We start from the raw sequence: 12260 nt of genomic DNA, 5'->3' as shown, positions 1-12260 counted from the left end.
CATTTTGAAGGTGGTTGTTATTGTCTTCCTTATGTTTTGCTTCCCTGTTTAAATGCCACCCCCTGGGCGTGGGGCTGAGGGGAAGAGATGAATAGGCAGAGGATAGAGCAGCGGTTCTCAACCTGTGGGTCCGCGACCCCTTTGGGGGTAGAATGACCCTTTCACAGGGGTCACCTAAGACCATCGGAAAACACATATATAATTACATATTGTTTTTGTGATTAATCACTATGCTCTATGTTCAATTTGTAACAATGAAAATACATCCTGCATATCAGATATTTACATTACGATTCATAACAGTAGCAAAATTACAGTTATGAAGTAGCAACGAAAATAATTTTATGGTTGGGGGTCACCACAGCATGAGGAACTGTATTAAAGGGTCGCAGCATTAGGAAGGTTGAGAACTACTGGCATAGAGGATTTCTAGGGCAGTGAAAATATTCTACATGATATTATGACGATGGGTATAGGTCATTACACACTTGTCCAAACCCATAGACCAGCACCAAGAGTGAACCCTAAGGTAAACTGTGCATCTCAGGTGATTATGATGTGTCAATGTAGGTTCATCCTTGGTTAAAAAAAAGGAAAAGTAGCATTCTGATGAGTGATGTAGATAATGGTGGAATTTGTGCATGTGTGGAGGCAGAGGATATATGGGGAATTTCTGGACCTCTCAATTTTGTTGTAAATCTAAACCTGCTCTAAAAAAAATAAAGTCTTAAAGAAAAGCGCATTTGAAAGGTCTGCATGTATATACAGAGAGTAATGTTTTTCACTGGCATTGTGTGTGTGGCAATCCACATTTGCCTACGGAAATAGTGAACAGCTGGATGGCGATGAGCCTGGAACCCTTGGCCAGGCTGCTTGTGTTCAAGTCCCAGTTCTCTCACTTACTAGGCATGACCTTGAACAAGTTATTTTACCTCTCAGTGTCTCAGTGTTGTTGTTTTTAAATCTATGAAATGGGCTTAATAGTAACAACAACAACAAAAACAACACAACAGATTTCTGTTTATTAAATTAATTATATGCAAAAGTGGTTGGAATAGAGCATGGGGATGCATAAGTGCTAGCTTCTATTATTATCATTATCATCATCATTACTGTTAGTATTGTTATTGTTATATGAGTATGTAATAGGAAATAGACTGGTCTTTGAAAGCAAGGTTTTCAGTGACTTGGGGAATAATATGCAAAGTAGAATTTTAAGGGATGATGATTCAGTTTAGGAAAAACAAGAAAGTCAAGAAACAATGTCAAAGGGTGCTAAAGAGGAAATTTGGGGAATAAAAATGAAACTTACTGTTTCTTTAAATAATTTAGTAGCTGATTTTGTTTTTCACTGCTAAAAAATAAACTGTCCAATTTTCCAACTGGCTGCTTGCCCTAATCCAGGATTTGGAAAAGTGGGCAAAGGACAGGTGGTTGGTAAATAAGACTATTTACAAATGCTTTATTTTTCTCTTATAGACATGCATATGTGCTTATTACCCAACAGAAGTACTGAGGTGATCCCCCTTTTAATGATTTATTGTAGAAATCATATAAAAATATTAGTAGAATGAAGGGGGGGGGGGGTCAGTTTCCCAAATGGTACAAAAATGGAAGGAGTAATAAGGCTATAGAATTCAAAGAATCTGAAACATTCAGCCAATTAGGGAGGACCTGGTGAGAGGCTAAGTTGGGGTTTTCCTACAGAGGGACCTTGTATAACAGTAGTTTTTTTCATTGGCCAGATCTGTTCATAGGGCAGCTGGAGACATGGGCAGCCAAGGATAGAGGTGATTCCACAGCATGGAAGGGACTCACAGATTGCTCTTTCTGTTCTTGGAAAGGTTTGTGACTCCAGGCTCTTGGCTGAGTCAGACAACTTGTCCACAGGCCCACAGACAGGACAGACCACACTCCATTCTCTTCTGAAACCCCCAAATTCTCTGAGTTTTGTCACACTCACTTGGAAGTAGAGCCTGAGCTGAACAGATATGAAGTTCTTTATCATCTTAGTGGGTTTATCAGTTTGCTAGGGTGGCCCTAACAAAGCACCACAGGCTTGGGTGGCTTTAAGAACAAAAAATGTTTTTTTTTTCCTCACAATTCTAGAGGCTGGAGGTCTGAGATCAAGGTGCTGAAAGGGTTAGTTTCTCCTGAAGCCTCTCTTCTTGGCTTGCAGATGGCCATCTCTCCTTGTCCTCACATGGTCTTTCTCTGTGTCTGTGTCCCAATTTTCTCTTCTTGTAAGGATGCCAGTTGTATTGGATTAGGACCCACCCCATAACTTAATTACCTCTAAAAAGACTCCAAATAATCACATTCCCAGGTACTGTGGTTAGGATGTCAACGTAAGAATGGGAGGGGACACAATTCAGCCTGTAACAGTGTGAAATTGATGTTTCTTGCAGAATTATTACTGCCTTCAATTATGGGGTGTGTCCCAAGCCCCACTGGGGGTGTGATGTCTTATATGTACTCCATCACCTTTCTAACATGCCCTGAATTCTGAAATTTGAAATACATGCTGCAACAAAAGTTTCAAAAAGGAGTTGTGAACCAATAATAGAGATAAAGTTCCTGCCAAGCTCAAGACCCTCCTATCCAGTTTCAGACTATCAAACTTGAAGTGAGTGCTCTCCAAAGTCCTCTCAACCTTTAAAATTTCATTAAATGACAATGGGAAGAGATTGTTTTAAGTAAATTTTGTCTCATAAAAATTTTGTCTCGTAAAAATACTTCAAGACTGATTCTTCTAATTGTACCTGTCTCATTGTGTGATCCTCAGACAGGGCTCCATGATACAGCCGTTGAAACAGGCTTTGGACATTTGGGCAGGAAATTCTGGAGACCTAACTGCCTGGAGCATTTTCTAGAAATGTGGGGGTAGGATGAGGAGACTCTGATCTCTCTTTTGCTCTGTGAAGGGGTGTGTGGCTGGAGGCGGGCCAGAATGAGACTTCCTCAAGCATAGGCCAAAGGTAGCAATGCCTGACAGCTAGGCAGGGCTTCATTTAAGCAGTTCAATCAAGAAGACAGCACCTAAGAAAACCCACTGGACAAAAAAATTGGTTTATTTGTAAAGCTTATGGGACATGGGGTACTGCCCCCCATTTTGTTCCTGCTGATAGAGAATACCTTGTCCTTGAGAAGCAATCCTGAGAAGGAGACATGAGAGGGGGAAAAAATTCTCTGTTCTTTCCAAGTCAACAGAGAGTTCAAAATAACATAAAAATCGCATAGGATTTATTTTAGGAAACATTGAGGAGCTAGTTAATTCCATGTGAGGTTTGAAGTTTAAGTTTTTGAGGGAAAAGCTTTGCTTTCTTAAATAGTAATTGCTAATATGGGGAATCAGACTTTTAAAGTATGTTTTGATACCAAATGTTCCAGTAGAAATAAAATCCAAGAAGGAATACCTAAGAGAATTGGGCTTGCTTGTGTTTGCTATCTTTAAGCAAACTGAGATAAAAGAAATGTTTCCCCCAGTTTTAAAATGTTTCTGTTTTACAAGAGTTATTGTGATTTCATTATGTCAGGAATTTTTAGATACTCTCCAAACACATGGTCAGATAACTGACAGGAGGTCCGCACATGAAGGCTTTGACTCTTAGAATAAAATTTGGTGCTACCCAGACTGATGTCTTATCTTCTCTGGGCTTGAAAGTTTCCCTGGTCCTGGGCTGCACCTAGTGATTGAAAGCAAATCACCGCATCTTCCGGATCAAGGCTGAAGGCCACGGAGCATCGGGGCGAGTGTACTGACCTGGTCTCGAGAGTGGGCACATCCCACTGAACTGCCTGAGAATCATGAATCCAGTTTCAAAGATTGTTGTGGACAATGACCAGGATGGGGTTAAGGTTATTTTTGCTTCTATTTACTATGGAACCAGCAAAGAAACAGTGTAAAGGATGCATGCATGAATGAGGACATAGGTGAGTGGACAATCTCCTTAGCTGCTCATGAAGACACAGTCAGGATTCAGAAGTCAGTGCAAAGGAATCTGCCATGTGAGAAAAGCCCAGAGCCAAGCGTTAGCTGCAGTTTATACCAAATCAGCCCTCAGGAATCTACCCTATTTTTAGTAAGAAAACTCTTGCTGGACCACCCTTCTATATTCTGTTTCTCACAGAGTTGTCAGGCCAGTAACCGGCCTGGTCACCACACCTCCATGGCCAAGCCAGTTCTCTGTGCTTCTTTTTTGTCATGAGAGCTCCATGATAGTGAGGTGGAGACAGAGCAAACTCTTTGCAAGTGTGATTCTTGTTCAAAGATGACCTCAGGTATTCTCAGGCCTCTGACGCTGATCACATGGACATCTCCAGTAAACACCTGCTTCCAAGTCCTGCTATGTTCAGAGCTAAGTTTGATTGGTTCCTCTAGGGCAGTGGTCGGAAAGCTGTGGCTCACAAGCCACATGCGGCTCTTTGGCCCCTTCTGCGCGTGGGCCACGAAGTTTCAATTGCACTGTACATGCGAGCCCGCACGTGGTATTTTGTGGAAGAGCCACACTCAAGGGGCCAAAGAGCCGCATGTGGTTCACGAGCCATGGTTTGCCGACCACTACTCTAGGGCAAACAAACATTTACTGAAGGGCATTGACTTATGCAGCTTCTCTTCTGCTCTTCTGTCTGTTTTACACCACACTGAATCTGAGGTTGGATTGATTTATCCCTCTATCAAGGAGGCACTTATTGGGGGAGATAGAGGAAGATAAAGGGGGGATAAATGGGTGATGGAAGGAGACTTGACTTTGGGTAGTGAACACACAATATAATGTACAGATGATGTATTATAGCATTGTACATCTGAAACCTATATAGTTCTATTAACCAATGTCACCCCAATAAATTCAATAATAAATAAAAAAACCTCTGAAAAATCCAGGCATTAAAAAAGGAGGACACTTATTATATTGTGGACATTTACATAAGTTAATGCCTCTTAACCCAATTCTCTACTCAGTGACTTCAAAGGGTAGCATTCAGCATCTCCGTGGGTGGAGCCAATGTCTGTGATCCTAAATAATCCCAGTGTAATTAGTCAGCCAAGATATGCATATAAAAACTAACATTACAGTGCCTGTGGGATAAGTGTGGGATGCATGAGTGGCAGACAATAGGTGATATGAAGGTTTCAGAGGGGAAGAGTAGGCTGAGAGCTAGAGTTGTCCAGGGAGGCACTTTGGGCGTGTTAAGTGAATATTGAAAGTGAGAGGGAGGAAAGCCCTTCCCCCCTTTTAAAAGTTCTCACCTGAGGATATGTTTTTATAAATTTATTTTAGAGAGAAAGAAAGAGAGAGAGAAACATCGATGTGAGAAACATTGATTAGTTGCTTCCTGCACGTGCCCTGATGGGGAATGAATCTGCAACCTAAGGATGTGATCTGACTGGGAATTGAAACTGCAGTCAACTGGTCACCCTGAAGAGCAGGGAAATGGGCCCCACTTACTCTTGTGTTGTTTATACATTGTCTGCTCCAGCCCCTGATTCATGTCCTGCAGGACCTGGGGCTGCCTCTGGAAGGCAGCCATGATCTTGCCCCTGAAAGGGTCCTGCTAACATCCAGCTCCATATGATAGGGAGGGGGAGATAGGGAAGGAGGGAGAGGAGAGGAAAGACTTGTTCTAATTTCATTCTTTCATACAGCATACTTTACACACAATAACTTTTTTCTATGAAGTGGGTTATTTACCCTGAAAATCACATGTCTTTGGTTATCTAAGTGGGTAATTAGATTTATCATAAGGTTTTATAGCTTAGAGTGATAAGTACAGCAACACTTTTATCTGATCTCCAGTGTCTGATTGTGTGGGGGCAGCCATGGCTGCTTGTGAAGAATGACTTTGTAGTTTCCCTTGGGAAGCAGTGCATTCCTAAATGGGTTAATTCAACTCAGCTATATTATCTTTTTAATGTTAGAGTAAATACATTTGGCTTGTATCCTAAAAAGCTTTTTTCAAGTGCACCCTACACCTAAATAGTTTCCTGGATTTATTGTTTATTCAGCTGAAAATCAAGACCTGATTGGCAACCAAATATACTCAAAACTAATGAAACAAGATATTTCTTCATTGGTGGAAGCTTTGTCTAATGGAGTAAATACCATGGCCCTCAGACTTCCAGAGATGATAGAAAATGCCACAAGTCACATGTACAGAGAGAGCATGGGAAGTTTACTGTTCTCCCAGTGACTATGGAGCTTTGCCTCTTCAGTAAGCACACAATTAGTGTCTGTGCCTGAGCTGCCTTGGTGAGGTTAATACCAGTGTTTCGTGTGAAAGCTTCTGCCAGGACCACTCAGAAGCCACCTGGGTATAGCTTCCTGAGCTGTGGTAGAGGGTGGGGCAGAGCGCCTCTGATTAGTTTGGATATCAAGGGGAGGGAAGTCTGGGGGCTACCTCAGAAAGAATGAGAGTTTTCCCCATGCCTTTACCCCTACCTCCAGGAAGGATGAAGTACACAGACTTGACCAAATGTGCACTTACCTCTCCCATTACAATGTGTTGGGAGCAGTGTCTCGTCCCAGCTCCTGTGTTTCGGCCTCAGTGACCACCCTTTCCAGAGTAGACCCCCATGCTATGAATTTCAGCAACACTCTTCCTATCACTCTTGATCTTCCTGACTGACAGACCGGCTATTCCCACCAGCTACACAGGACACTGGGAAGCAGCAGCACACACAGCTAAGAGCTTTGCCTTGTTACTTCAGTTTTTCTTCCTTTCTTGTTCACAAGCTGCTGACAACCCACAGCATAAGTCACAAAAATGAATCCCAGAAATTTAAATGAAATGTATTTAGCTCATCTGCAATGAGTCCTCCTGGACTGCATAGCAGAACTTTTGCCCTCCGTAGTTCCCTCTCACATTCCACTGAGCCCTGATTCTAAACTGTGTCACTTTCTGTGTGCTCTCTGAGCCTGGCCATCCTCCTCCGGACTGTAGAGCAAGCATGTTAAACTCTCAGCCCATGGGTTGCATGCCTTGTTTATTTGGCCCATTTTAGCCTTTGAGTTTGACATGGTTGCTCTAGAGACGTGATGGCGAACCTATGACATGCGTGTCAGAGGTGACACGCGAACTCATTTTTTGGTTGATTTTTCTTTGTTAAATGGCATTTAAATATATAAAATAAATATCAAAAATATAAGTCTTTGTTTTACTATAGTTGCAAATATCAAAAAATTTCTATATGTGACACAGCACCAGAGTTAAGTTAGGGTTTTTCAAAATGCTGACACGCCGAGCTCAAAAGGTTCGCCATCACTGCTATAGAGCCTATTTTATGTTGTGAGTGAAGAAACCTTCTTTTTTTGAGTATTTCTCAGCATTTTCACCCATTTTCCACTCTTGTCTTCCAATTCCAGAGAAAGAGGCATCCTTCTGCTTTGTCACCGGTCTCCAGGTCTCCTCAATTTTATTGCCTTCTTCTTCCCTTGTGATCTTACTCTGCTGGTTTTTCCCTTTAAATTATACTTCAGTATATTCTCTGAAGCTACCGGACATTTTCCTCCAACTGACAAACATGCTCAAGTTGTCATGAAGTGAAAGCAAACAAACACACAAACTGGAAAAGCAAGTAGTCAAAATAAAAAACAACCCCCGCCCTGAACCCCTTGATCCTGACACCATCTCTTCACTTTTCTTTTGCTGACAAACATCTTAGTCTGAACTTGCCTTCCAATCTCAATATTCTCCTCAGACTATTCTCTTCTTAGTCACAGACATCTTATCTATCTATATCTATCTATCTATCTATCTATCTATCTATCTATCTATCTATCTATCTATAAAAGCCTAAGAGACCAAACAACCAGTTGGCCGGCTGCTATGATGCACACTGACCACCAGGGGGCAGATGCTCAACAGAGGAGCTGCCCTCTAGTGATGAGTGTGCTCACACAGCCAACCTCCCATGGCTGGCCAACGTCTTGTGGCCAGCTGCGCCCTCCCCCCCCCCCCCCCCTGCAGCCCCCACAATCAGTTCCGACGGGAGGCTGGCCGGGCAACCTCTCACAGTCCCTCCCCCTGGCCGGCCACCCCCACCCTCACCCCCCAATTAGCCCTGATCACTGGCCAGGTCGAGGGACTCCACCCATGCATGAATTCGTACGGGCCTCTAGTAGTCTAGAACTGACTGACTTCATCTTAGTTTTTAACTTCTTTACTCTGAAAGATGAGCACCTTGGTCATCCACACTGCTATGGACTGAATGTTTATGTCCTCCCCTTGTCCCCCAAGTAAAATGCTGAAGTCCTAATCCCCAGTGCGATGGTGTTTGGAGGAGGGGCCTCTGGAGATAATTAGGTCTTGAGGGAGGAGCCCTTATGAATGGAATTGGTGCCCTTACAGGAAGAGATATTGGAGAGATGATCTCTCCTCTGCCATGTGAGGACACAGCCATATGCAAGCCAGAAAGAGAGCCTTCACCGATAACCTAACCATGCTGGCACCCTGATCTTAGAATTCTGGTCTCTAGAGCTGTGAGAAATAAATGTTTATTGTTTAAGTCTCCTCTAGCACTCTGTTCAGCAGCTCTAACAGACTAAAGCACATGCCTTATTTTCCAGGTGGACTTTATGATGCTGCATACTCCCTCATTACCACTGTTAAGACTTGCTCATTGGTCCTCTTCTTTCTTCCTAAATGGGGATGCTCCCTCTTCTTTGTCTTTCCCATTTCTCTCTGTGGTAGTAGTCTTTCTTTAAGTGATCCCATCTACTCACATAAATTAAAACACCACTTCTTGGAAAATGCCTCCGAAAACTACACAGACATATCTTGGAGATAATGCAGGTTCAGTTCCAGACACCCTGCAATAAAGCAAATGTAACAATAAAGTGAACCACACAATTTTTCTGGGTTACTAGTGGACATAAAAGTTATGTTTTCGCTATACCATAATCTATTAAGTATACAATAGCATTTTGTCTACAGCAGTGGTTCTCAACCTTCTGGCCCTTTAAATACAGTTCCTCATGTTGTGACCCAACCATAAAATCATCTCGTTGCTACTTCATAACTGTAATGTCGCTACTGTTATGGATCGTAATGTAAATATCTGATATGCAGGCGACCCCTGTGACAGGGTCGTTTAACCGCCAATGGGCTCGCAACCCACAGGTTGAGAGCTGCTGGTCTACAGAAAACAATGTATACACCTGAATTTTAAAATATTGCTAAAATATGCTAACTAACTATCACCTGAGCCTGTGAGAAAATGGCTGATAGGCTTACTTGATGCAGGGTTGCAACAAACCTTCAATTTATAAAAAACACAAGATCTGTGAAGTACAGTAAACAAAGCATAAGCATAATAAAACAAGGTATGCTAATGACCGTATTACAGCATTGACTTGTCTTAGATCTGCACACGTTTCCCCTCCCTAGTAGTTCTTCGTAGCTCACTCTTTCCTCACTGGTCATGAAGAATCCCATACCTTCCGAGCAGATTTCCTCCTCATAATTCATACATGTGTAGATAAATTTATTACTGACAGGTTATTTTTCAAGTTTTGGCCCTGTTTAAAGACTCTCAGTAGCAACTATGCCTATTAACACTAGATTGCCCAAGGAAGTCATTTTGACTGCTTTTAATTTCAATTAGAAAAACAATTATGTATGTAAGGACACAATGTCTTAGAAATTTTTGACTTTTTGTACAACATATAAATGCGTTTATTAATAATTGTAGTTACCTCCCCCCTCCTTCATTTCCGGTATATATATATGTGTTATACCTATATTGCCCAAAAGCAGTAATTTTGACTGCTTTGGGAAATTTTAAATAATCAAATGACTCTTATTATTGAATTGAGTAAATTTGTTATATGACCAGTTCGGCTCTGTATTGAAATAACAGTTTTCATTTTTTTTCGATTACCGTCACATGATAACATACAAGTACATGATAAATTGTCGATACTTGATAAGTTGCAGTTGCTCAATAAGCTAAACTAGTACGTGTTATTCGAATCTTTATGCAGTGATACTTGTTCTAATAAGTTGTTATTTTATTTCTTTTGCGCCCTAAATTCATGAAAGAAATGTCGAATAGAAGTGAGTTATTGGAAAAGCTAAGGAACCTAAGTGAAGAGTGCTCCGATAGTATTCTTTCACGATGCAGTCATTTTGACTGCTTTTGGGCAATGTTTCAGTCTGTTAAAGTAAACCTAGCCAGAGCTTTGCTTTTAAGATACTCTACAATGTGGATAGGCCATATCTTTTTAGGGTTATTCTTCTAAAACACTCTACAAAGTTCGTATGCTACAGATAAAACTGACAGCTCATGGGTCCATGAATATGCTTTGTACATTCTTGTCTCCATTTCAATAAGCTGACATGCAAACATGGTAAAGAGTAGATTGTTTTAAAAATGGATACCAGTGGGTTTACACATATGAGTTGAATTCATATCTCTGCCTAACCTGTCTTTTAATATAGGCAAAAAAAAAGTTGAGTGGGGAGATATAGATCTTTAAGTACAAGTTGTTTGTCTTTGACTATAATCTGATTATTTTCTATATATATCTTTTCTCCCAAAGAAGACTATAAACTCTTTGGGGACATCACATGACTTATTCTTTATATTTTTCAAAATATGAAGAGCACATAAAAATATTCACCATGGATATCCAGTGCCAGCAGCGAACAGAGCCAGGTGGCGGAGCTCTCAGGTAAGTAGCCCAGCAGGTGCTGCTAGCACACGGGGTCCCCCTCCAGGCTCAAGCCCCCCACTTCTTTCCCACCCACCCAACCCTGCCCTCTGTCCTCAGGTCCCCGGCTGCCACCCAGGACCCTTCTCAGCACCCTCAGTGATGCCTCTTCACCATGTCTCGGCTTCATGTGGCCCCCTCATATCCAGTCCAAGGGGGCTTGTCTGAGTCCCCTCCCCTTGCTTGAGCCCCCATGGCGGGCACTGCGGCAGCGGGCTGGAGGCACCCACAGCGGGTGAGCATGCAGGAGCACATGGCCATCGATGTGAACCCGGGACCCATCCAGCCCATCCCCCTCATTTCTGACTACCTCCCGCATTTCTACCCCTTTGCTGAGCCTGCCCCGGGTGTCCCAGACCCACACCCTGCAGTGTCTCCTGCCAGCTCTGCACCCCAGCCGCAGCCAGACCCCCAGTCAGAGGGAGACTCAGATGACAGCGGTGAGTGGGGGCAGGGGATGAGGACACCCTGGGCCTGGCCCAGCCCAGCCAGGATGGGGTCTCAGGCATCCCAGGCATCTGACCTGTGAGGGCCAGGGCAGGAGGCATGGTGCCACGGTGGCAGGGTGCCAGAGGAACTGACCTGCGTGCCACCTGCCCTTAGCTACCCTGGGCACCCTCGAGTTCACACTTCTTTTTGATGCGACAACAGCACCTTGCACTGCACGGCTCACCGTGCCAAGGTAAGGATGGGCGGGGGTCCCTGAGCCGTGGGCCTGGGCCACAGGCCTCTCCCATATCTATTGTTTCTTCCTAGGGCCTCAACCACCAGCTTCAGGCTCCCTAGACACCTATGTTAAAGCCAATCTGCTGCCAGGGGCCAGCAAGGTGAGGGCAAGACCCAGGTTCCTGCTGCTGCCCCTCAGCCACACACTCACCCGTCCTGGCCGGATCCTCCCCACAAGGCCTGGGCATCAGGCTGCACAACTGGGGGTTCTATCGGGGAGGTGGCCAGTGTGGAGCCCTGGGACCGAGGAGGCCCTGACCCTCCCTGCCTGGCCCTCAGACCAGCCAGCTGAGGACACTCACAGTTCGGGGCACAAGGGGGCCTGTCTGGGAAGAGATGCTCACTTATCACGGCTTCACCCACCAGGACGCTGGGCGCAAGACCCTGCGGTGAGGCTTGAGGCTGGGCCCCGAGGGAACAGGGTGGAGTGGGGCTTGCCTGCCCAGGTCTGACTTGGGTGGCCACCAGGTTGTGTGCGTGTGAGGAGCCATGGCTGCGGCCAAAGCGGCGGCGAGTGCCTCCCCTGGGGGGAGCTGCGGGTGCCCATGAGGAAGTTGGTGCCCAACCGAGCCAGGAGCTTCAGTGTGTGTCTGGAGAAGCGGAGGCTGGTGAGTCGGGTGGCGCACGAGGTGGGGCTTTGGGGTCCAGCAATCTTGTGATGGGGGAGCTGGAGCGGGGGGCAGGGAGGGAAACTTGGGTAGTGTCCGGCTAAGGTGACCAGGCTCTCTGCTCTTTCAGATCAATAGGTCAGAGTGCCTGGACACATCCCGGGGCATGTCCCTGTATGAAGTGCGTGGGACAGTAGAACTGAGCAGGATGTGA

The 12260-nt window shown here is 44.3% G+C and overlaps 1 pseudogene across 1 annotated transcript; it reads left to right on the top strand.

Annotated features, from left to right (window-relative positions):
* Window positions 1-10827: 10827 nt before the first annotated feature.
* On the top strand, window positions 10828-12260 carry LOC308522025 (double C2-like domain-containing protein gamma; annotated as a pseudogene). The gene is made up of 6 exons: window positions 10828-11152; window positions 11316-11394; window positions 11469-11539; window positions 11718-11827; window positions 11907-12046; window positions 12177-12260. The product of its transcript is annotated as a double C2-like domain-containing protein gamma (transcript).

Source organism: Myotis nattereri (genome assembly GCF_964212035.1).
Source record: "Myotis nattereri genome assembly, chromosome: 7".
Lineage (NCBI taxonomy): Eukaryota > Metazoa > Chordata > Mammalia > Chiroptera > Vespertilionidae > Myotis > Myotis nattereri.
The sequence above is the reverse complement of the archived record's forward strand: the minus strand, read 5'-3'. Positions and strand labels throughout refer to the sequence as shown.